General features: G+C 39.4%; 1 long non-coding RNA gene across 1 annotated transcript in view; it reads right to left on the bottom strand.

Moving 5' to 3' along the window:
- Window positions 1-467: 467 nt before the first annotated feature.
- The window catches only part of LOC114034285, a 32,128-nt gene continuing 7,729 nt past the window's right edge, over window positions 468-24,866 (bottom strand). Inside the window, exons 2-3 of the long non-coding RNA XR_003568084.1 lie at window positions 5,838-5,929; window positions 468-660 (exon numbers count right to left, since the gene is read on the bottom strand). This is a non-coding gene — a long non-coding RNA (uncharacterized LOC114034285). The remainder of the gene's footprint in view (window positions 661-5,837; window positions 5,930-24,866) is intronic.

Here is a 24,866-nt window from a genome sequence, read left to right as displayed (position 1 = left end):
TTGGTCATGTCCAACTCTTTGTGACTCTATTTTGGGGTTTTCTTGGCAAAGATACTGGAGCGGTTTGCCATTTCCTTCTCTAGCTCCATTTACAGATGAGGAAACTAGAGGCAGAGTTAAGTGACTTGCCCAGGGTCACCCAGCTAGAAAAGTGTCTGAGGCCATATTTGAACTCAGGAAGATGACTCTTCCTGAATCCAGGCCTACTGCTCTATGCACTGTGCCACCTAGCTACCCCATTTATCTTATATGGTCATAGATTTAGGACTAGAGGGGACCCTAGGGGCCATGGAGTACAGCCTCCTTATTTTTAGGAGGAACCTAATGAGGCTAGGAGAAGTTAAATGATTTGCCCACAATTCATGCAGAGGCAGAGTCGGGATTTGATTATAAACCTGATTGGTTTTCCACTTCATAAAAACTGCTTCCATTGTTTGCTTTTACACATTTATTCTTTTAGGGCCATAAACAGGTTGTTGCCACGAATGGCCAAAATAAATTTTCCAAATTAATCAGAAAAATGGCACAATTCCTGAAAGGAGCCACAGATTGAAATAAAAAAAAATATTTACAATTCTTTCTTGTTCAGTTTTCTGTTTTTCAGCGCAAATCCTTCCTGATGTTGAGGGCCCCTTCTTTGATTCACCCACTTTCTTGTCTCTGAAAAAGAGAATAACATTCTGTGGAAGCTTGACCTCTCAGAAGTCCTCTCATCAGTCAATGGGCTTGACAGACAAAAGAAGGGAAAACATGACATGCCATGGGTCATGGATTATTCAACATAATGCTAATCCTCCAAAATAGGGTAGCATGTTCAAAATAAGCTGCAAGAATACTTCTGTCTATGATCAATGTCATGACCCCTATGGATAAGGAAGAAATATACTTGCATAGAAACCAAAGGCCATCTACCACAAAAAAGTAGCAACACAGAGGATATATAGCCCCCCAAGGACCCTTAATTATCGGGCCACTGCATCATTTTCATTAGCTGAAAACTGATTTTATGACTCTCTGGAAGGTCCCAAGTACCTCATATGTTAATCATATAGGATATAGTGACATCTGGTGGCATTGAGTAGCCAAATGCTTACAAATGAACAATGTCCATGAACAACAAAAATAATAATAAATGGAATGATCTTCTGAATCATCAGAACTGTTCCTCAGTTCTTCTAACTTGTGCTTTAAAAGACTTTGATTTTTCTTTCCAGTATCATTTTCCATTGCATCAGGGAATAAAGCATTCCTTTGCTTAAACCTCTCAGAGAAGCTGCATTTTGCTGAAAATAAGTATTAGGTCCAGGTTTTGTTAGGTAAGTGAGCTGTTGACTAATTTGGGAGTCTAATTTAATTATCAAATTTTAGAGATAACAGTTTTTCGTTATTTTAGGTAAGATGTTTTGTTTTATTGTAAGGTTACTTTTATTAAAGTCCAGTCTTCTATGTCTGTCAGTGTGAGAGACTTCCAGTGCGGAAATTCCCTTTATCAGATAAAGCACCCAATCAACTAATAAGCATTTATTAGTCAGGCATCATGCTCAACATTAGTAGGTATACACAGCCAAGAATGAAGCAGTCCTTGTCCTCAAGTAGCTTACATTCTATCAGGGAACCAGCAAAGGGATTCTAGCATCATACTGCAATGGACATCAGAAGACTTGAGTTCAAATTCCACTTTACCACTTGTGTGACCTTGGGTGCATCATTTAACTTCTCTGGACCTGTTTTCTCAATCGTAAAGTAAGGAGTTGGACTGATGTCCCTTCCAGATGCACATGAATGATCCAATGATCATAAATCAGTATATGCAAAGTAAATATTACATAACTTTTGGGGCAATATGGTACTTACCACTGGGGAAGATAAAGATATATCTCATGTAGATGGCAAGATCAGAGTAGCAACTCAGCTGCAATTTATCATCTTAGAGACTTAGCAGGGGTCATTGAGAGGTTAAGTGATTTGCCCAACTAACAAGCATGTATTATATACCATGTTGTAGAGCTCAGGATAAAATGACAAAAATTAAATAGTCCCTGCCCTCAAGGAGCTTACAATCTATCTTCCAGGGTCATGTAGGACTTGTCAGAGGCAAGACCTGAAGCAAAACTTCCTGACTCCATGTCTAGTCTTCTAGCTCCTGAGCCAAGTTATGGTTTTTTGAAAATGAATAAATATGATTCTTCTAATTTCTTTGCAGAGTAACCAAGACTGCATAAATAGAATGTGGTACATTCACATACTCAGTGCTATCATGTTACTAAATTATTTGACCTCTCAAAAATATATTTGGTTTAATATAGCAGAGAATTAGTATAAGAAGCCCTGTGATATGGTGAAAAAACAGGCTAGCATAGTAGACAGAGGATTGGATTAGAAATCAGGAATCCTGGGTCAACCACCTGTCTAGCTATATGACAGCAGACAGGCCAAGTGCCCTCTTTTATCCTGATGGTGGTGGTGGTGCTGGTGTCGCTGTTGCTGTTTCTGGTGGATGGAGAGTATGAAAGTAGATTGTCTCTAAAATCCCCTTTAGCACTAACATTCCAAGGATCTAGGTACAGTCTCCTAATCAGCCTCATTTATCTTCAGAGCAGCTGTGCATCAGATAAAGTAAAAGATGAGGCTTTTTTGAGCCTCTGTTTTGTCATTTATAAAGTAATGAGGATGGAATAGGGGACCTCTACACCTCTAACATTCTACGATGCTAAAATTTTAAACCCCATTTTTTTGAAGGGAGAAACCAAGGCAGAGAGATTTTATCAAACTTGCCAAAATTCAGTGTTGAGTCCATGAATGTTGTGGGAATTTCTGGTTTTAGGCTTTGCCACCTCTTTTTTTTTGTATGTTTCCATTTAAGATGAGTGACATGCAGTCAGTTGTCATGGTTTTCAAAAGATCTCTTATAAGTCTGGTTTTTGCCTCAAATTTTGGAATAAAATCATGTTTAAATTTTGTTTCCTCTCATCTTCTCCTGGTTTTGATTATTTCTAAAAGTAGTTGATGGTCTCATGACATGAGCCCAGCATTTTGCATTTTGTGTACCATGTTTTGAATTTTATGTGAAATTGTGGGTTTGATCTTTGACCTCTGTTTACTAGAATACTGATTTGCCACTAATTTGATAGCAAGCCATAGGGATCTATCATAAACAAGCCGCTCACTTTACATAGCCATGTTTTGCTCTTAAGTGATGGAGTATGTACTGGGTATAATTGAGAATCTCTTGCAGAAGTAATAAAAACCACATAACTCTGTAACTTCCCAGGTAGCATTGAGACTAATCTAATCACCATCAATGACAGAGTGACAAGACCAGCAGATTGAGAGGAAGGAATAGATATAAATGTGGGCAACCTGGGATTTTATTTTATCTCTCTTAGGAAAGGGATGTTGTGGTACAGTAGAACGGATTTGCAGTCAGGGTACCTGGGCTTATAATTCTGCTTCTGTCCCTTCTTGCTTCCTAGACTTTGGGCAAATTACTTTAAGCTCTCTAGACCTCAGTTTCCACATCTATAAAATGAGAGGGTTAGACTAGATGATCTCTACAATTCCTTCTTGTCCTGAATCCAAGATTCAACACAGTTGTCCATACACTGGGAAAATAGCAGTATAAACCCCTCTACTATTCATGATGCCTAGCTAGCACTATGAGAGTGTATCAAGCAGAAACCAACCTCCAGGCCAGGTTTGTTTCTTTTCCTTTTCTTTTAACATTTTTTGTCAATTGTTTGTCTAGCAGGATCAAGAAATAGCACAGAGGACCAAGTGTATGGTAGTACATCTTGGGAAGAAATTCAGTAGTACAAATCTTTCCCTACTTCAATCTAGCCTCCACTCAGCTGTCAAACTGATCTTCCTAAAGGGACTATGGCATCCCCCTACTCAGCAAACTCCTATTACCTTCCTATTATCTCTGAGGTCAGATAGAAAATCCTGTTTGGCTTTTAAGGACCTCTAAAACTTGAGAGCAGGGGTGGTCTTTTGCCTTTCTTTGTATCCCCAGCATTTAACACAGTGCCTGAAACATAATCCGTGTTAATTAATGCTTGCTGACTGTCTCTGCCTCTCCAACTCTTCTGTAGTCCAGCTTTGTAGGTTTTCTTGAAGTCCTTCAAACATGATTCTCCTTTGATTTATCCTTGCTATTCTTCATGCTTGGAATGCTCTGCTTCCTAGGCTTCCTCTCTTCCTTCAAGTTTCACTTCACATCTTACCTTCTACAAGAGGCCTTTCTGAAACCCCATCCCCAAGCCCTTCCAGTTGGTGCCTTGCTTCTAAGATTAAAGTCTATCTATATGTACCTTGTATGTAGGGCAGCTAGCCAGATGATGTGGCTGATAGAGCACCAAACTTAAGAGTCAGAAACTCATCTTTGTGAGTTTAAATTTGACCTCAGTCACTCACTAGCTTTGTGACCTTGGGCAAGTTATTTAACCCTGTTTGTCACAGTTTCCTCATTTGTATAATGAGCTGGAGGAGGGAATGGCAAACCACTGCAGTTTCTTTGCCGAGAAAACCCCAAATGGGGTCATGAACAGTCAGACGTGGCTAAAAAATGACTGAACAATATCTTGCATGAACATAGTTGTTTGCATGTTGTCTCCTCCATTAGATTGTGAGTTCCTTGAGAATTGGGATTGGTTTTGTTGTTGTTTTACTTTTCTCTGTAGCCTTAGTTCTTAGCACAGCGCCTGGTACACAATAAGTGTTTAATAGAATGGATGGTGATAAGGATGATGATGAAGATGAAGATGACAAAGTTGAGAAGGCACTCAAGCAAAGTGTAGGTGGGGATGGGAGAAAAAAGATCTAAGTGTCATAATGCATAAGCATAGGACAGGAAGGACAAAAGCATTTAAGTGCCTACTATGTGCTAGGTACTGTGCTAAGTGCTTTGCAAATGTTATGTCATTTAATCCTCACAACAACTCTGGGAGACAGGTGTTATTATCTCTGCTTTAGTTGAGGAAATTGAGGCAGACAGAAGTTAAATGACTTGCCTAGGGTCACACAGAAATTTGAAATCAAGTTTTCCTGACTCCAGTCTCATCACTCTGTTCACTCCACCTCCCAACTGCCTCTAGCCCAGAAATGTAGCCCTCTCATTAAGCAGACAAATCCTGCAGAGGGAGGCGTACAGGCACATACACATAGTGTAGCAGAGAAACTATGATAGAAATAGCTGGCTGTACCAATCTTTAAGCCTCCTCAGAGAGGAAAACTGGGTGGGGGAAGGGACTTAGGGCTGCCCACCTCCAAAATGAGGCATCTGGCTGCCTTTACTCTGCCCTGCCTGACCCATGGCCCCTGAGAACACTGCCAAAGCAGCAGTTACCAGTCATGGCTTTGTACCTAGTCAGATTTAAGAAGTATTTACTGAGTAGCCACTACATACACTGAATTATGCTAAGGGCTGTGGGGAATACAAAGCAGAAAAAGAAATAGTCCCTTTCCATTAAATAATTCATATATGGTTGGGAGCAGGAGAGAGAGACAGAGATGGAGAGACAGAGACAGAGAAAGACAGAGAGAGAAAGGCAGAAAGAGAGGAGAGATGGATGGAATAGATAGCTAGAAAGATGATAGAAAGATAGATGATCAGTGGATAGATGAAAGATAGACAGATAGATAGATAGATAGATAGATAGATAGATAGATAGATAGATAGATAGGTAGATAGATAGAGGAATGAGAGACTGGTCCTGTGATTTCACAGTACAGAGAACTCCTGGTTAAATAAATTCTCTGTACCCATACAGGTTGTCACCTTCTCTGACAATTATATTTTTAGCAATTCCCCTAAAGCACTAAGAGATTCAGGGACTTACTTAGGATTGCAGAGTCAGTGGGTATCTACTTCTTCAAGTAGGACTTGAACCCAGGTCTTCCTGGTTCCAAGGGCATCTCTCCATCCACAAGGCTATACACAAAAAAATTAAATAACATAAGCAGGTTAAATAAGAATTTCAGCCCAAGAGTATTGGCTACAGAGGGAAGATGTTGATTAAAGTAAAGACACTGACAGGGAAGGAAACTGAGAGCAACATTGACTCCCCCCAGACAAGATGGAATGGATCAAAGAGCAAATGGGATTACTCCTTGGCAGCAGCTATGACACACCCATGATAAAGGTTGGAAAGACAGCTGCTGATTACAAGACCTTCAGTTGTCCCTTTTGCAGTGACTTCTCTTGGGAGAGGTGCCTTTGGGCAGTGATGGACCTCCCTTCTCCTGCTTCATCCCCCCAGACATCACTCATAATATACCCTTCCACTTTATGGGACAACAGAGCTGCCATCTCTTCCCCAGGACAGTTGCCTATGTGCTTCTGCTGCTGGGAGATGTCTGTGGGAACTCAGGAGCAATCTAGTTATTGGGCTTTAATTTGTGGTCTCACCTCCCTCATGGTTGTGTCCTGGTTGATAATAAAGATGTTTGTTTCCTAGTCCAAATAAATAAATTAAATAATTCCAGAGGCATCACAAAGTAGCTCATGACCAGGTACCAAATAAGTGGTCTAAAGGGTAAGCCAAATGAGTTCACTGGAGATAGAGAGGTATTCCCCTCTCTTCCACAACAATTCATCCTTATCTACAGCATACATTCAGTCTCTGCTTGGAGACTTTCAATGAATTGGCCACGTTGTCTGAATGCCAAACGTGTGCTTGCCAAAAGAGACTATGTTATGGAGAATTCACACAGGGCAAGCGCTCACATTGTGGTCAGAAGAAGTGATACAAGGACACTCTCAAGGTCTCTTAAGAACTTTGGAATTGATTGTGTGACATGGGAGACACTGGCACAAGACCACCCAGCATGGCGTGCACTCACCATAGAATGGGCTGTGCTCTATGAGCAAAGCAGAATTAAAGTAGCTCAAAAGAAACTCAAGAGGTGCAAATTTAGAGAATCCACCTTAAATATTCACATGGACTGTTTGTGCCTAACCTGTGATAAAACATTCTGAGTTCAAATGTTCTGATCAGCTGCGGTCGGATACACTGTAACCTGACTCTAGTGTAATGATGTCATAGTGATGTCATAGTTCTCTTCAAGAATGAATGACAACAACCATAAACACATTACCTACCAGGGATGCCAATTCAACTTTTAAATAGTTCTCCTTGTTAGAAGGTTTCTTCTTCTGTAGAGCCTATATCTGCAAGTAGAGATTGCTTCATTCTTTATACTTGTACCCACATACACTAGCACAGTAAAATAAAAGTAGCTAAGATTGTTGAGCAAGAATAGACAATTATGAGATGAAAATTTTAGGGGGCAGCTAGGTGGCACAGTAAATAGAGCACCAGCCCTGGAGTCAGGAGGACCTAAGTTCAAATCTGGCCTCAGACACTTACCAGCTGTTGACCCTGGGCAAGTCACTTAACCCCAATTGCCTAAAAAAAATTTTTTTTTTTAAAAAGAGAAATGAAAATTTTACTTGAAACAGATTTTTAAATAATTTTAAAATAACAATTGATAAGTAATAAAAATAATAAAACATTTTCATGTCTAATTGCTCAACACTAAAAAATTTTAAAATAAATGCTTGTTGATTGATTGATTGATTTTCCACTGTGCTCCAAGTTCTGCCCAAGACAGTTGAGTAGAACACGTTTAATTCCTCTTCCAGCACAGCCCTTACTTGAAGACCACTATCATGTTCCCTGAGTCTTCTCTTTTCCAGGTTAAACAAGCCCCATTCCTTCAACTCATGTTCATACATTTATATAGCATTATCTTGATACCTTCATTATCTTGTTTGCCTTCCTCTGGACACTCTCCAGTTTATAGAAGTCATTCCTATATTGTGGTGCCCAGAACTGAACACGATACTCCACTGTGCCTCTCTTAAGATCCCCCAAAATCTTGTTACCTTTTTTTGGCTGCCACTAAACCCCCTAAATCCTTTTTCAGACAAACAGCTATGGAAAAATTGAGGTGGTACAGTGGATAGAATTGTGGACTTTGAGTCAGGAATTCTTGAGTTCAAATCTGGCCTCAGACTAGATGGGTAGCCCTGGGAAAGTCACTGAATATCTGTATGCCTCAGTTTCTTCATCTATAAAATGAGGATAATAATAACACCTACCTCTCAAGGTTGTTGTGAGGATCAAATGAGATACTATTTGTAAAGTACTTTGTAAGCCTTCTAATAATAAATAATAAATAAATGCTATTATTATTTTAAAATTGATTTGTTGAACACAGCTGTAAGACTTAATTTTTATTCTAATCCAATTCAGTCCAATATGCTAGCCTATTAAGATCTTTGCTGGATCCTGGCTCTGCCATTCCTTGTGTTACTTATCCCGCCCTGATTTGTATCATCATGTCATTTAAAGAAAGCTACCATATTCTCCCTAACTTTACTCTTCTCCTGGCTAAACTCTCTAGTTCCTTTGATCACTTCTCAAATGGCATGAACAGGCCTTTTCCCATCCTAGTCTTTTCATTGGTATTCTTTTCTGTTTCTCTAGGTTTTCATGACCTGCTCCCAGCTGGTTTCATCATCTACCTGTCTAACACTATTACTCAGTAATTTTTAAGGACTGTGTAGATTCTTTTATTTATAATGTAGAAGTATTCTAGTTTCCAAAGGGTTTATTACTCAGCTTTTGTCCAGGTCATGCTAGATGAGGGTCCCCCCAAGGCTTTGCCCTGGGCCCTCTCTACTGTTTTGTTTGGTGATCTTATCAGCTCCTATGGACTCAATTATCATCTCTACGTAGATGATTCTTATATCTATTTATCCTACTCTAACCTCTCTTTTGACCTCCAATCTTGAATCTCCAACTGCCCATTGGATATCTTGAACTGGATGTCCCGTGAATAACTTAAACTCTGCATGACAAAAATGGAGCTCATGATCTTCCTTCCAAACCGTCCCCTCTTCCTAAGTTTCCTATTTCTATACAAGGTACAACGATCCTGTTAGTCACCCAGATTTGCAGCCTAGGTGTCCTCCTCAACTTTTCATTTTCTCTCCTTGCACCCTGCCCCCATATCGAATATATTGCCAAGTTCTGTTGACTCTACATATGCAACATCTGTCGTGTATGCTTCTTTTCTCTCCTCTGATACCATCACCTCACTGGTGCAGGTGTTCAACACCTCCCATGTGAACTATTGCAGTAGCCTTCTGGTTGGCCTCCCTATCTCAAGGCTTGCCCCACTCCAATCCATTCTCCATTAAGTTATCAAAGTGATTTTCCTAAAATGCAGATTAAACCATGTGACTCCCCTCTTCTGTCAACTCCAGTGGCTCCCTATTGCCTCCAGGTTCAAATATAAAATCCTCTGTTTGATTTTTAAAGTCCTCCATAATCTGGCTCCATTCTACCTTTCCAGTCTTCTTAAACCTTAGTTCCCTCCACGTACTCTATGGTTCAGTAACTTTGGTCTACTTACTGTTGTTCTCACAGGACACCCCATCTCCTGATTCCATACATTTTCACTGGCTTCCCCCATTCCTGAAATTCCTTCCTTCTTTAAGAACATCTCCTAGCTTCCCTGGCTTCCTTCAATTCCCAGTTAAAATCTCATCTTCTGAAAGAAGCATTTCTAGGTTCTCCTTAATGTTAGTGCCTTCCCCCTGAGATTATCTCCCTGTTTATGTCTTATACACATAGTTGCTCGTATGCTGTCTAGCCTCATTAGATTGTGAGCTCCTTGTGAACAGGGACTTTTTTTTTTACCTTCTTTTGTATCCCCAGTATTTAGAACAGTGCTTGGCACATAGTAGGTACTTAATAAATTCTTGTTGACTTGACTTAACTTGAGAGCAATTAGGTCTTTTTTTTTCTCCTCGTTGGAATTATTTCTTTTTTTTGTCGTTAGAATTTGATTCTTTTTCGGGGGGGGGTGGTAGGCAATGGGGTTAAGTGACTTGCCCAGGGTCACACAGCTAGTAAGTGTTATGCGTCTGAGTCTGGATTTGAACTCAGGTCCTCCTGAATCCAGGGTTGGTGCTCTATCCACTGCACCACCAAGTTGCCCCCTAGGATTTGATTATTGAGAGCTTCCCATCTCTCTTGGGCTGACATCCTCTACCATACTTTAGTCCATTTTATTCTACCAATACTTCTTCTGGTCTTCCCATTGCCCACCCCCCATGCCCAGCCTGCACTCCCTCCTTACCTCTACCTCTACCTCAGAGAGTCTACTCTTCCTTTAAGATGCTACTCAAGCACCATCTTCTGGACAAAGCTTTTCCTGATTCCAGGTGACTCCACCCAACATATCCTATCAGGTCTGAGATACCTAGGAGGTCAAATTGCTTCATTGTGTTAGGACCTGTAGTTTATCTTTCATATCCATACTTTGTGCATTTGCAGGTAGATCTCTGGGGTGGAAGGCTTTATAACTTTCTCCTTTCTTGGATTTTTTTCCTACTAAATAACTGAAGGGCTTCCTATTTCATATCTGTTGTCTATGATAGGTAGCTTGGTGAATATACACAGGAAATTTTGTCATCCTGTACTTTCTTTTTCCATGTAAAGCCATTCAGATAAGATATGTAAAGCCTCACACAATTACATTCTTCCTGGTCTTTATTAGATGAAGTTCATCATTGGTCAGTAGCTCATCATTCCTAAATTTTAATCCATAATTCAGAAGTCCAAATCTCACTCTCAGATACCATGTTCTTACCCTGCTACTCACCTTCAAAATTAGCTTCTCCTGTATCTCTTGCCTTTCCTGGGCAATGGTGATGAAACAACAACAACACCCATGCTTATTGTGTCTTCAATTTCTTGTGCAAGACTTTATAACCCTTGGCAATGCCTTCTAGATTCTTTCTGGCAGTCTCATTTGTACCACGTGCATCACCACAAAAGGAGAGTGATTATGTCATCTGACATGTCTTATGGAGTTCTCTGTCATGTTCTGCATTTGTGTCCTGGGAAGACAGCAGACTTCTCTGTTGTTGCTATCACCTCAAAAAATAGCACCCTCAATATCCCTAAGTGAGAGTCAGTCATCAACCACCATTACTTATCCCTTCTAACTCTAACTCTACTTGGATAATATTTCATTTTATATAGCAAATGCAGCTTATAAATCTTGTAAATCTTCATGCCTTAGAAGACTGGCAGCTGGTATCTCTTCTGGACATCCAGTTCCTTCTTCTTTTGGGCAGGGCTTTGGGTAGGGTTCCTCAGTTCCAAGTACCCAGTAGTCCTTCTTCATCCCTTTCTCTTCTCTGTGACAGTCTTCTACCTTTCAACCTCTTGACACAGGAGGAGATTCTCCTATGTTTCTGCATGTCTTTTTTTCTTCTTTTTCACAGTGGGTTGTGTGTTTGTGTGTGTGTGTGTGTGTGTATGAGTGTGTGTCTTTTTAAGGAGCATTTCATTTTTCCCAATGACATGGAGAGCAGAGAGGTATTTCTATCTAGCCCTAATGTCTCATCAGAATATCAGTCTCTAAATGTCAACTACCTGCCAGACATTTTGATCTCCTGTTTCTCCTGCATATCAAATTCAACGTGTCCTGAATGAAATATATCATCTCCCTGATAAACCTGTCCCTCCTCTAAACTTTGCTCTTTCTGTCGATGGTGCCACCTTCTTCCCAGTCAACCAGGTTTGAAGCCTCAAACTCATTCCATCTCTCTAATTCTTCTCCACAGTTAATCAGTTGCTGAGCACTGATGATCTTCCTCTCCAATATCTTTCACATTTGTTCCCTTCTTTCCACTTACATGGCCATCATCCAAGTTCAGATATACATCTACTCCCATCTACACTATTACAATAATCTCCTGAATGGTTTCTCTGCCTTTAGTCTCTCACCTGTCCAATCTTTCATCTATACAGCTTCCAAATTGATACATTCCTAAGACACAGATCTGGCCACATCCCTCCCCTACTCAAAGACTTCCTGCCTCTATGATTAAATACAAAATCCTCCCCATTTGACTCTAATCTACCTTTATCACCTTATTTCATATTACTTTCCTCTATGTTCCAGCCCAACTGGACTACTGGCTGTCCTTCAAACTCACCACGACATGGCTCGTGCCTGAAATTACTCTCTCCTTGATTCCACCTCTCTGTCTCCTTATCTTTCTTGAGAAAGCTACGTGGTATGTATAGTGGATAGCTTGCTGGCTTGGAGTCAGGAAAAGCTGGGTTCAAAATCCTACCTCTGACATTTACTACCCTTTTTGACCATGAGCATGTTTCTAAAGTCCTGTGAGCCTCAGTTTCTTCCTCTGTAAAATGAAAGAGTTGGACCAGATGGCCTCTGAGATGCTTTCCAACTCAAGAGATGTGATGAGGTGCTACTTCCCTCATGAGGCCCTCCTTGATTCCCCTGAACTATTATCAGTGTTCCCTCCCTCCCCAAATTATCTTGCTTTTACTTATGTGTCCATATTGAACCTCGACCCCTTCACCCCAGCAGGAGAATACAAGCCCCTCACGGACAGACACTGCTTTTTTTCTCCTTGTTTCTCCAGTACCTAGCACAGTGTCTGGCCCATTCTAAGTCAGTACTTAGTAAATGTTGGTTAAATTGAATCACTGTGAGTTGGAATGGTCAGGGGAGGCTTTTTGGAGGAGATGGGTCAGGCCTTAAAAAAATGGATCGATGTGGAACAGTTAAAGGAGAAAGAGGAGTTACATAAATAAATAGGAAGGCATTCCAGGAAGCGGGAACAGCACAACCAAAGGCACAAAGGTGGGAATGCTCATATTTGTTTATGCAATAAATAGTTCAGCCTAGCTGGAGCAAAGGGTTTAGGTTAAGGGAAAGTGAGCTATAAAGGTCAGAAAAGTAGTAAGAGACAGATTGTAGAAATTATTGAATGCCAGACTAATGAGCTTCACTTTTTTTTCCTGTAGGCAAATGAAAGATATGAAAGAATAGGGGAATGACATGATAAACAAGGTGTAATGAACCCAATTGTCTCTCGAACCTCTTTCTTCCCACCTCCCACACCTCTTAGCATCCCTTTCCTACTGACAGTTCCCTGTGATAGCAGTTCAATCTCTTCTGTATGAAATGGGATGAAAATGAGATGAAAATCAGGCTAAGGACTCTTGAAGGGTTGTGAGATCCCTGAAAAAAAAAATCACGAGTAAATCAAAGTGCTATCATTGCTGCTCAGTCCTCCCCCGCCCTTTGGCATATCTTTTCTTTTTGGAATTTCTTCCAATTTCTTCCCATTTCAAGATGCTCCATGCTGCGTACAGACCTTACTTGAGGCCGGATCTCCAGAGTGCTCAAGAGATGATTGCCTCCTGGTTTTATGATGTGTTGGTTTTGGATAAGCAGCTGAAAAGATCATTAGCATTTTTTTCCGCTTTGCAACCTTACTGAATTGCAAGCACACATCTAATCCCCCTGCAACCTTTGAATTCTGTTCCCTTCTTCTTGAAGGATACTTTATTTGCCTTCTTGTAGTTTGTTTCCGGGTCTTTTTCACACTATATACTATACTTTCTTCAGTGTGTATGTAACAGTACTGTAACTGTAAAAGTCAACCTCTAGTCAGGTTAAATGGCAACTTGGTCAATAGTTTCTGCAACAATTTGGATGGTACTCTAGTCTCCCAGATTTCACCCAACATAGTCAATCCTTTTTAACATGCTGGCTAGTTGAGTTTTTCCTTCCTTTGATAGAAAGAGTATATAATTACCTGAATAGTGATGAAATTGAAGATCAAAGGGCAGTAAAAAAAAAAAGGGTATGCTGGCAAGGAGCAGGCTTATGTTAGTCATGATATAATTTATAACACATGAATTACACAGAAGAACAATGTAAAGGATGTCAACAAAGAGAAGTACAAGCTGGAAAAGATGGGCTAGTCACAGAGAGTGCAAGAGACAATTTATGGGTTGTTCATGTGTCTATTGGTATCTTTGTGTGGTCAAGAAATCAAGGAAGTCGGCTAGTACATTGGAGGGACCTTCTGTGGTGAAGTTATGGGAGGACACAGACAAGAGTTCCAAAGGGTGGGACAGGCACAGAGTAGCTGCAATCTGTATACTGGAGAGAACACCATACATTGATGCAATCACAGATCTATTTGATTGTTTAATATCAAAACCACTAAATCCAGTAAGCTGCGTTCATTTCATCATTCTTTTAGGTCTGCCAATAACTATACCCCCAAACCGCTGATTTAAACAGAGAGACTGGGATAAGTAGTACCTTGTGGCGAGGAATTTGCTCCAAAGATGAAAACTTTGACCAGCTGAGGCCAGACTATTTTGAAGCTACAGAACCATCAAAGCCATCATATGTATTTCCAGAAATTTCAGAGCTCCATAGTGTTGTACTATGACTCTGGCAGGCCTCAATTTTTATAAGCCATCTATCTAGAAGATGGCACAAGAAGCAAATCAGAGAGCATACCAGCTATGATGCCTACATGTTTTTGTGACTTAAGCTAAGGGTATAAACTGAATTTAAATAACTCAAATTCATTCAAATAAAACAATCAGCTTTTCGGTCTATAAAAGTATTCTATTGTAACTATTATTATTAAAAAGAAGGTCTTAATAATAAAAGCTTCATCATACATAAAACATCCCGTTGTTTTAGAAAAACATCAGTGAATACTTCATAAACTTGGATCCAAACTTTTTTTTTTTCAAAAGCTTGTTGAAAGCTAGTCAGCAAAGCAACTGAGAGGATAGAAAAGAAGATTTTTCCATATAGAAAGTGAGAGAAAGCATGGGCCCCGCCCTGTGCAAAGGCATTTCGCATACAAAGGAAAGACATCAAAATTATAAACAGATGGGCAATCACATGGCAACCAATTAAAATATATCAGGTGAGGTCTTGTTCCAAATTTAAATTCCATTCTTGTTGGCTAACCTAACAGTTTCCTTAACAGCAGGAGAAGTTGCTACGTGGAACTTCAACCTCAAAACCCTGTTCTATCCTTCCACCCCTGGATGGTAAGGGTTCAGCTTGCCCAATAAGCCAAGAACTTGGCATTGGGAAAGCCACACAACACTCCATCAAGGAGTGATGGATTATAGAATGAACTACAGCCTTTCTTGGCTAGTGGAGGAGTTTCCATTTAGTGTTCTTTTATTATTTAACTCAACACTAATAATTTTTTTATTTTATTTTATTATCCTTGTTATTTTCCCTGAACAGCATGCTGCTGCCTGGCTTAGCACATGAATGCAGGCCTTCATGAAACACATACTCACACACACACTCACATACACACACATACAAGCTTGAACTTTCAAATGTTGCCATTGATGCTAGAAATAGCCCTGGATTTGCCTTTGGAAGATCTAAGTTTGAATCCTGGCTTTGTTATTTACTACATATATGAATTTGAATAATTCATTTTTCCTCTATGGACCTCAGTTTCCTCCTCAGTAAAGTGAGAGGGGGCAGACAGACCTCAGGTCTCATGGTTGCAAAAAGAGAATATAATCTGATAATTCTTTAAATCTTTTTATAATCATTAGTGATATAAAGCAGTTCTAAATGTGTTTCAAATGATGTCAGACTTTAATGCGTGTATAATTAAGAAATGATTTTTATATTTTCATTTGGCCAATATAAACTAACTTATAAGAGCCTAATAATACAACACTCCTATGTATGTCCCAATCCTCTCAAAACACTATGAACCCCTTCCCAATGATGACATATTTAGTACTCCCTGGTTTTTGTTTTGAAAATCTGCTAATCTTCAACTTGTCTTCACTATCATTAAGCATGTAATGGAATAGTTATCTCACTGATTTCATTAAAAACAAGATGGACCAAACCTCAGCCACTTAGGAAGCTTCTCATGAAGGCTGACTGGCAACTCTCTGTAAGGGATTAACACTAACCACCACCAGAAGATAGTAAAGAAAAAAATGGGGGAAAATGGGGGTGAAGTTGCTCATTTTTTTCTGATTTTGCATAAGAAATACAGACTGTAGTGTTCTGGTATAGATTCTTGGATGGTTATATGGCTGCTGGGTTTTCCCCAGGGATAAGAACAAACAAAAGAAAGAGTTGCATAACGTCAACAATCCCTTCGGGATCTTTTTTTTCCAAATGAACCAGCCACCCTTATCAGAGGACGTCTTTTTTCCAAGGCACTAGAATATTTATTTATGTTCTTCCTACAAAGACAGGAGAGAGCACCCTTTTTCTTGGGCTCCGTCAGTTCCACCTAACTGAACCAACTGCATCCAACCCTGTGGTATAAGAAAGGCTTTTATATGAACTCCAGTGCCCACATGCTTCCAGACTTCCATTGTAAGTTTCTCTACTTAGTTTCTCCTCGGTCCCTGAATTAATGTGATACCTTCTGTCCACTTTATATTTATCATGTATATTCTGATTTATATTTGTTGTAAGCTCCTTGAGAACAGGGAGTGTTTTTCCTTTTTCTTTGTATCTCCAGTGCCTGGCACATAATAATAACAAATAATGCTTGTTGATTCATTTAGTCAGTAGTCATTGAATCTTCTACCTGTTAAATGAATGCATTTAAAAATAGACACACAGCTTCCTCGGTATGGTATCAGGCAACCTATTTAGCAACACATGCATGAAAGTAACCCAACTTAATCTTTGTGACTAGGAATAGCTTGCTTGGGGAGAAGAACAGAAAGGGAAGATGTATTAAAAAAAATTAAGGTGATGTGAAAACAGAACATAATAAAATACGATTTTTTTAAAGTAATCTATTCTTTGGATTAAAAAGTCTAAAATATAAGTAAATAAAATTCACTCACTCTGAAGAGAGGCTTCGCATTAATAAGAAGCAACCCCCAAATGTATTTTTCATGTTTATGTTTTTTTCCTCTTCATCAATTATCAAGTCATAGTAGTAAGAACCTTAGCGAACAAGACATTGAGTGAGTATTTGGACAAAATGAGGAGGGAAGAGGTATAAGATCTTATACTTAGAGAATAAGTATCTTCAACTTTCTCTTCTTCAGGAGGAGGGCACTAATTTTTTTAGCCATCTATCCTTCTTCCTATTAGTCAATCCAAAGACTCTCCAGGGCCTAATTCCTTCTCCTCTATTATGCCATTTCTGATTATTCCAACCATTAACAATCTCTCCCTTCTCTTAACTCCTTGTGCATTTGTCAGGATATAACATTTAATTCTTTTCTAATTAGTTTATGTGCAGACGTTTTGTCTCCCCAACTAGATTGTATTAACTCATTCACAGGGTTATTACAAAAAAGGTACTTTGCAAAACTTTAAATGATATGAGTATGTGTGTATTTATATATATATATATGTGCATATGCACATACACACATGCATATATATATATATATATATACATATATTCATACACACACAGACTACACCTGGCTGAATGTGGAAGAAAGGAAATACGGTCTCCATTTAAGCTCCCATCCAGCACAGACACACAGACAAGGCAGATAAATAGAAATCATGTAATAAAACATTTAAATTGAAGTATAGAAGCAAAACATAGCTAGCTAGAAAACCAAAGCAATAAAATTGTTCTTAATTCTATGTAAACCAATGGAAAACAATCTTTCCTCCCTTCTCTTCTCTCCTCCCACCTCTAGATTCCCAGGGAAGTAGGGAAAAGCAACACATTTCTTTTATGTTGGGGGACGATGGCTTCTCCTACTTCAAAAATACTGGAAGGAAAGCGTTTTATAATGCTATTTTGCCCCTAGGGATTCTGGACAGGAGGCTGCCTTGAGCAACTACTGGAATAGCCCTCCCAGAGACAGCTTACCTAGCTGTCACTGAGCGAGGCTCTGCCTCCTCTACAATTCATCACAGGAAGCTCTACTTCTGCCATTGGCAATCACAAGCCAGATCTGCCTCTGTCAAGCCGTCTACCTGCCATCAATCAGCCAAAGTTCCACCTCTGTAATGCTCTCTTTGGCTCAAAATTCTTTCTGCCATCAGCACCTCCTCAGGTTCCCTTTCTTTTCTCTGGAGAAGTCTCATGCCACTTCTTTCTGGAACTTCAGATTAATGTTCTTTTAACTTCAGACGTCTCAGTCTACACATCCATTTGGGATTGTTCATGTTCTTCAAAAAATAGCTTTCAGAAGCCACCCATTCACACATGAGAACTCTTCATGACATTCTTTGGTTAGTTTTTTTTTTTCACCTTATTCTTAGTTCCACTAGTTGATACCCAAAAAAACTCTTTAGGAAATTGCTGTGAGATCTTTCACCCCTCTAGCTGACTCCTCTCTGGGGTAGGTGGAATAATTTTCCTCTAACTCTTCATGCTTTGGGGGTAGGAAGCATGACTTTCCACAGTCCAAAACTCCCACCTTGTTTTGGTTTGTTTTTTTCAAGGCTAGGGATATACAAACCCACTCCTTTCTGTTGGTCATTAAGCTTCCAGGATACTTTGCCTTGTTAATGTTCTTGATGTTCTAATAAACCTCAAAGAAGCAAAAAAATTAAATAAATAAGTACCAATGTGGGGAGGAGGTAGGGGAAGACATAAACAATGTGTCCTTTTTGGGCATTTCAAGGACCATCATGTGGAAGGGTCAGACTTGTTCTAATTGACCCCAAAGGGAATCACGGATAAAAGCTGCAAAAAGTCAAATTTAGCCTTGACATAAAGAAAATATTCCTGATAATGATGTCATAAAGATGACCCCAGATTCAGTTCCAAAGACTGGTGTCTCAAAGACTTTTTATTAAAGAGGTTGAAGTGCATCCTTTCGATTCTCGAGAGAAGCGGGCACACCTCCTTGGAAGGAGAGAATTGTGTGCGTGAAAGAAGCCAGATCAAGCTTTATAGTTAGTAATTGCCCAACTCCTCCTTTCTGGATCAGGATTGGTCCTAATCCTTCTGGGTTACAATCATCCTTATATGCCCCACCCTTAACATACATTATGTGCCTAGAATTGTGTTATCACTCCCCTCCCCTGGACAGAGAAGTTAGCCTGTCTGTGCTGATTTCTTATCTACTTACGTGAAAACTTAAATCTTTCATTTCTCACAATTCCTACTTTTTTTTTTAAAGTAAAGATTTGGTTTCCACACCTTCCCAATTTCCTTATCCTTTAATCTCCTTAACATGATTTCCCATTCTCCATCACTGTGGAAAGTCTCATTGGTATTTTTAATCATCATCCTTATATTGCCAGAGCCTGCCCTCTGAACTCCCATTGTGGGTCCTTCTGGGATAATCTTTAGTGAGGGATGTCTCTATCAATTGTTGTACCAGTCCCCTAGTGCATGGAACTACACAACATCCTACAGCAGTTAATACTCCTGAATGGATACAGCTATTCCTTTCCATTTGCCAAACCAGGATTCTAACTGTCCCTTTAATTAGTTATCTATCCAAGAGTTCTCTGCCAACTCCTCAGCTAAAGTGGTTAAACCTTGCAATGCCTTAGTGATGGCTCTATCTGGGGCTGTACTGCTGGCAACATTTCATCCAGGGATTTTGGGGACTTAAAGCAATATGGGAGAAGGAAGGGAGGAATTGACCGATGCATTGATAATTTATCGTTACTTTTGGGTCTCTGTATCTGTACCCCTAGCAAATTGAGGTAGAGGGACTACCCAGGAAAAACTTTTCCTACTGAAGGAAAAGGGGAGGAAAAACTTTGGAACCCATTCAAAGGAGACCCTGGGACAAAATGAATTTCTTTTGTCCATTTAAAGCTTCAGAGGTCTCTTCTCATACAGCTGTCCGACACTCTGGACATCATCTGGTGAAGTCCTCTGCTCCAAGTGCTGTCCGGTGTCCAGCAGACTCTCTTCTTGTAGAGATCCTCCTTCTTGTATCCACTCTCCTACAAGATTGGTCTCAACACAATTTTTAAATTACCTTGGGCAATAACCAGGGCAAATGATGAAAGTTAACTCAACCCCCATGTCTCCACTATTATAAGGTCAAAATTGGAACCTTGGCCAATTGTCATATTTTAAGAAACTCAAATTAGAAAAATTAGAACCTAGCCTTACACTCTGCATTACTTCTAGTTTTATACCTTGCCTTAATTCAGTATTCATTCCTATTCATATTCCTCCATCAGGAGGATGAGATTCCACTAAGGAATTAATAACAGACTCTAATATATAGTAGTTAATTTAAAATCAGTACGTATCAAATACTAAAACAATCCCAAATTCTAATCATGTACAAATAAATAATCCTTAATTAAAATGGATGCTTCTCTCAAGGCATTTACAACATAAGTCACAAGCTATTCTTTTAACATTAATTAATTGTATCAAACTGAGATAACTTACAACTTTAACATTAAGTAAGTATTAACTAAGTAACAGAATAATATCCTAGTGGTATCTCCGGAAGGGGTTCCTCGAGTCCCTTCCCTGGCACCTTTTCCTTTGAATTCTTCCCTCCCATCTCTAAGTCAGGTCTATTAACTAACACTTAGTTAACCCAGACAAAATGACTCCCAGAGATAAGGTTCTCTAAGTCAAGTCTATTAACCAAAGCTTAGTTAACCCAGACAAAATGACTCCTCCATTCTGGATCAGGATTGGTCCTAAACCTGGGTTACAATCTTCCTTATATGCCCTATTCTTAACATACATTATGTGTCTAGAATTGTGTTATCACTCTCCCCCCCCCAACAGAGCAGTTAGCCTGTCTATGCTGATTTCTTATCTACTTATGTGGAAACTTAACTCTTTCATTTCTCACAATGAGAATTACCTGGAGGTGGAATGCGCTCCCTTAGAATTAGAGAGGTAGTATGTTTGTCCTTCCTAGAGTTGTTCAAGCAAAGATTGGATGACCATTTGTTGGTTACTTCATAGAAGAGATTCTTATTCAGGCATGGGTTAGATTAGATGGCCTCTGAGACCCCTTACAATTCTGAAATTCTATGAGTCTGGCTTTTTCTTTTCCTTTTTTGTGTTTATGAAATGATTTAACTTCTTGGAAAAAGGATGGTAGATTCGCTTTTCTCTTATCAATCATTAATGGAGACAAATGACAGAGAGAATATTCTCCATATCAGAGCTAAAAGTATTGTGGTAACCTGAAGCCATCCCAGTGGAAATAGTTTTGGTGGTTATGGGGTGAAGTGCATGAAAACATGCATGTGTTTAAGAGAGAGAAATCCTATTAGTTAGGGTTAACAGACCTCATTTTGTTTGGAATATTACCAGCGTTTTCCCAAACTGTTAAGAAGTTGGTAGGATTTATAGAGGACAAACTGCCAAATTAACTGAAATGGTATTGGTAATGTGTATCTCTTTCTACTTTGATGCCACAAAAGTTTAAGTACTTCCTTCTTTCCCATCCTGCATAAGAGGATAATACTAGGCCAAATTTTATTTCAGGCTCAGACCAGGTTTTTGAGTCACACTGTGGGTACAATTTGGCTCTGGAACCAAAACACATTCATTGGAATTCTAAAGAATTCCATATAGTAAGTTTGAAGTACTTACATTGGATTTTAACTGATCAGCACTTCCAAGATTCTAAGATCAGTTTCTTTTGTGTGAGTGTGGGTATATGCGAGGGGAGATGAGGGGTTGGTAGTAATGGGATGTGAGCAAGGTGGGACACTGGAAATGAACAAGTTTGTTAACAAGAAGAAGGTGTCATATGGTACCTTTTGAGACCATTCAAGTCCTAGGGATCCATGTTTCCATTACTATAAATTTATAAGTTCTTATTTCAATTTAAAAAAAGGTCTGTATCAACTTAAAAGTTAAAATGTAAGGGCCAAAGTTCTACTTTCTTCCACTCCATTTTGGCATTTGCAATCAACTGCACGTAACATAGTAATGATTTCCCAGGGTCAGCATGATGAAAAAAATCAATGCAGAATTAAGTGGGATGCAAACCTGATGCCAAGGAGCATATAAACAACCTTTGTCTTTCCCCTGGACTCTAATGACCGTGGAGGAGAAAGTGAGGCTCACAACTTTGTGCAGCTCTGCCTCACTCAAATCCAATTCACACTCAAGTCAAGACATTACTTTTGTGATATCACTGGTCCTCTTAGAGAACAAAGGATGAACAGCAGATATCTAAGATTGTTCTGAGGACCTCAATTACTAGGTCCTGACTCTCAGTAAAATCTCCATTATGTAGTTATTTTTTGTGTGATAGAAAGAGCAATGGTTATAGAATTAGAAGACCTGGGTTCAAATTTTGGCTTTGCCATATAGTACCTTAAGCAACTCACTTAATCTCTGTGGGACTCAGTTTCCTCATCTCTAAGAAGAGAAGATTGGACTAATTTTTAATTAATTGGAAGACATGCTAAATTTCACTTAGAGATCAGTGAAACTAAAGATGTATTTTTTTTTTCTATGAAAGTTTACAGATTCTCTGAAATCTCTCCAAGCATGCCTTGAAAGGTCTGTGGACCCTAGTTCAGGAGCTAACTGGATGAATGAAAAAAACATTTATAAAGTATTTTCTATGTGCCAAGCACTGAGCTAAATGCTAGGAAAATAAAATACAAAAGCAAGCAGTACTTGTTCTCAAGGAGCTCACATAATAATTGGATTAGATAACACATAACTTACTGACGAGATCACAAATCCTCAGGTCTCTTCTAGTTCAAAGTGTATGCTCTTCTGCTTTTACTCACCATGAGCAGAAAGAAAAGGACCATGTGTTTTAAACGTCACTAGCATAGTCCTCCAAGTACTTGCAAGAGACTTTAAGCATGTAAAATCCAACAGGTATTTCAAGCCAGACCAGAAAGGTTTCATCCTTTAAACAAAGTGTCTCTCATTTGACATTTCTTCTAAATAATCTGGTGGTGAATCAGAGAAAGACTAAATAATCAGCCCTTAAACACTGCAGAGGACAAATAACTTTTTACTGAATCACTCCAATAACAACAACAACAACAACAACAACTAACATTTATTGTTATTTAAAACGCTTCATATCAGAACCTAGAAGCATTAAAAGGAACTCCCAAAGTATTAAGATCCTTATTCTTACTGATGGAGAAACTGGGCCCTAGTGACTTGCCTGTGAACACACAGGTAGTAAAATGTCAGAGGTAGGATTATGGGGTCTGGATTTAGAGCTGGAAGGGATCTCAGAGGCTATCTCATCCAGCTCCCTCATTTTCCACTTGAGGAAACTGAGGCCTAGAGAAGTTAAGTGAATTAAGAAAGTCACACAGGTAGTAAGTGGGAAAACTGAGATTTAAGTATGGGTCTTCCTGACTCAAATTCCAGCACTCTATCCACTGTACCACTCTTGTTATAAAATTAAACCGTATTTACTTAGGGAGATTATTTTTCCTGATTAAACAATCTAAAGATATACACACAAAATCAAATTATAACTCTTTGCGTTGCTTTTCCTAGGACTGAATACTTATTTCAAAAGGGTACTTAGTGAGTCTTTCCCCCATATCACTAATTGACTATTCTACAGTCAGTACATAGGTCTGATTATTCTCCCCACAAAATGGCAAAAGCATTAATGTTCTATCTCAAGTGCTACCTGATCTAACTTGTTTCTACCACTTGACTGCCAATCTAGTCCGATCAATGGATCAATATTTGTCAAACTCCTATCGTGTGCTAGGCACTGGGGATACAAGTACAAAGAATGAAACTTTTAAAGAACTAACATCCCAGTAGGTGAGACAAGTACGTGCTTAAAATATATATCCACACGAGCATAAAGTAAATATAAATATATACAGAGTAGTTAGATAAAAGGTAATTTGAGGGTAAGGGCACTAGCATTTTGGGGTGTCATGAAAGGATTCATGCAGCAGATCTCGTTGGCAAGGATATATTCCAGGCATGGAAGTGGCCAGTGTGAAGGCATCAAGAGTGTCACATGTTTGGCGTATCTTTGGAGTCAGAGAATCGGGATTCAGATCTTACCTGTGATGTGTAGTATAGGACAAATGACTCGGAGGATGGGTTAGATGAGCTCTGAAATCTGTTCTATGAGGCACCTAGGTGGCTAGAATAGAGTACCAGGCTTGGAGTCAGGAAGACTCATCTTCCTGAGTTCAAATCTGATCTTAGATACTAGCTGTGTGACCCTGGGCAAGTCACTTAACCCTGTTTGCCTCAGTCTCCTCCTCTGTAAAAGGAGCTGGAGAAGGAAATGGCAAACCAATCCGGTATCTTTGCCAAGAAAACCCCAAATGAGATCACAAAGAGTAGGACACAATGAAAAAAATACCGAACAACAATGATGAAGGAATTCCTTCCAGCTCTAACTCTACGAACTATGAGAGGCAACATGATATAGTGGGTAGCAAGTTGTTGACGTGGTTTCAAGTCTTGCTTCTTATGCATCCTGGCTGCATGACTCTGGGCAGATCACTTAATCCCTCAGTGCCCCAGCCAGTTCTCTCAGACTATAAGGGTAGTTGCTGGTTGGCATGAGTAGAAGTCATTTCCTTGCTGGGAGTAACTTGCCCTGATGACATCACAGGCCTGAACAAGAACAACAAGATGAATTCCACCCAAAGCAAAGCTCAGTTAATAGGCTTGAGCTACGGGAAATGGATTTATACCAACAGAAAATCTTCCTGGGTGTAAAAACAGCTTCCATAAAGGTACACTGGGGGTGGGGTAAGTGAGTGTTTGGTAAACCCAAACATTTAACTGACCGTTTCGCTCTTTTGAAACATGAGCTTTATGGTTTAGATACTGACAAATTTAATCATGAAATATTCACCATTAGTTACTGAACTGACAAACTGGGTATCTTCTGCATTCATGGAAAGCAATTGAAGAGACCTCCCCTTCCCAAAAAACCACTATAATGCTAACCTGGTACATGAAACCTCTTATTCAGCATACAGCATATTCTCCTACATTCAAACATCCACCAGAAGCCCCCATCTCGGGAAGAATCACTAGCTTACAATTGAAGTTCGTGTGAAATCAACCCGAATTAATTAGATTCATCACACTTCTA

This window comes from Vombatus ursinus, unplaced genomic scaffold (genome assembly GCF_900497805.2).
Source record: "Vombatus ursinus unplaced genomic scaffold, bare-nosed wombat genome assembly UNPS02008961.1, whole genome shotgun sequence".
NCBI lineage: Eukaryota > Metazoa > Chordata > Mammalia > Diprotodontia > Vombatidae > Vombatus > Vombatus ursinus.
Note: the sequence above shows the minus strand (reverse complement) of the source record. Positions and strands in the feature narration are given on the sequence as shown.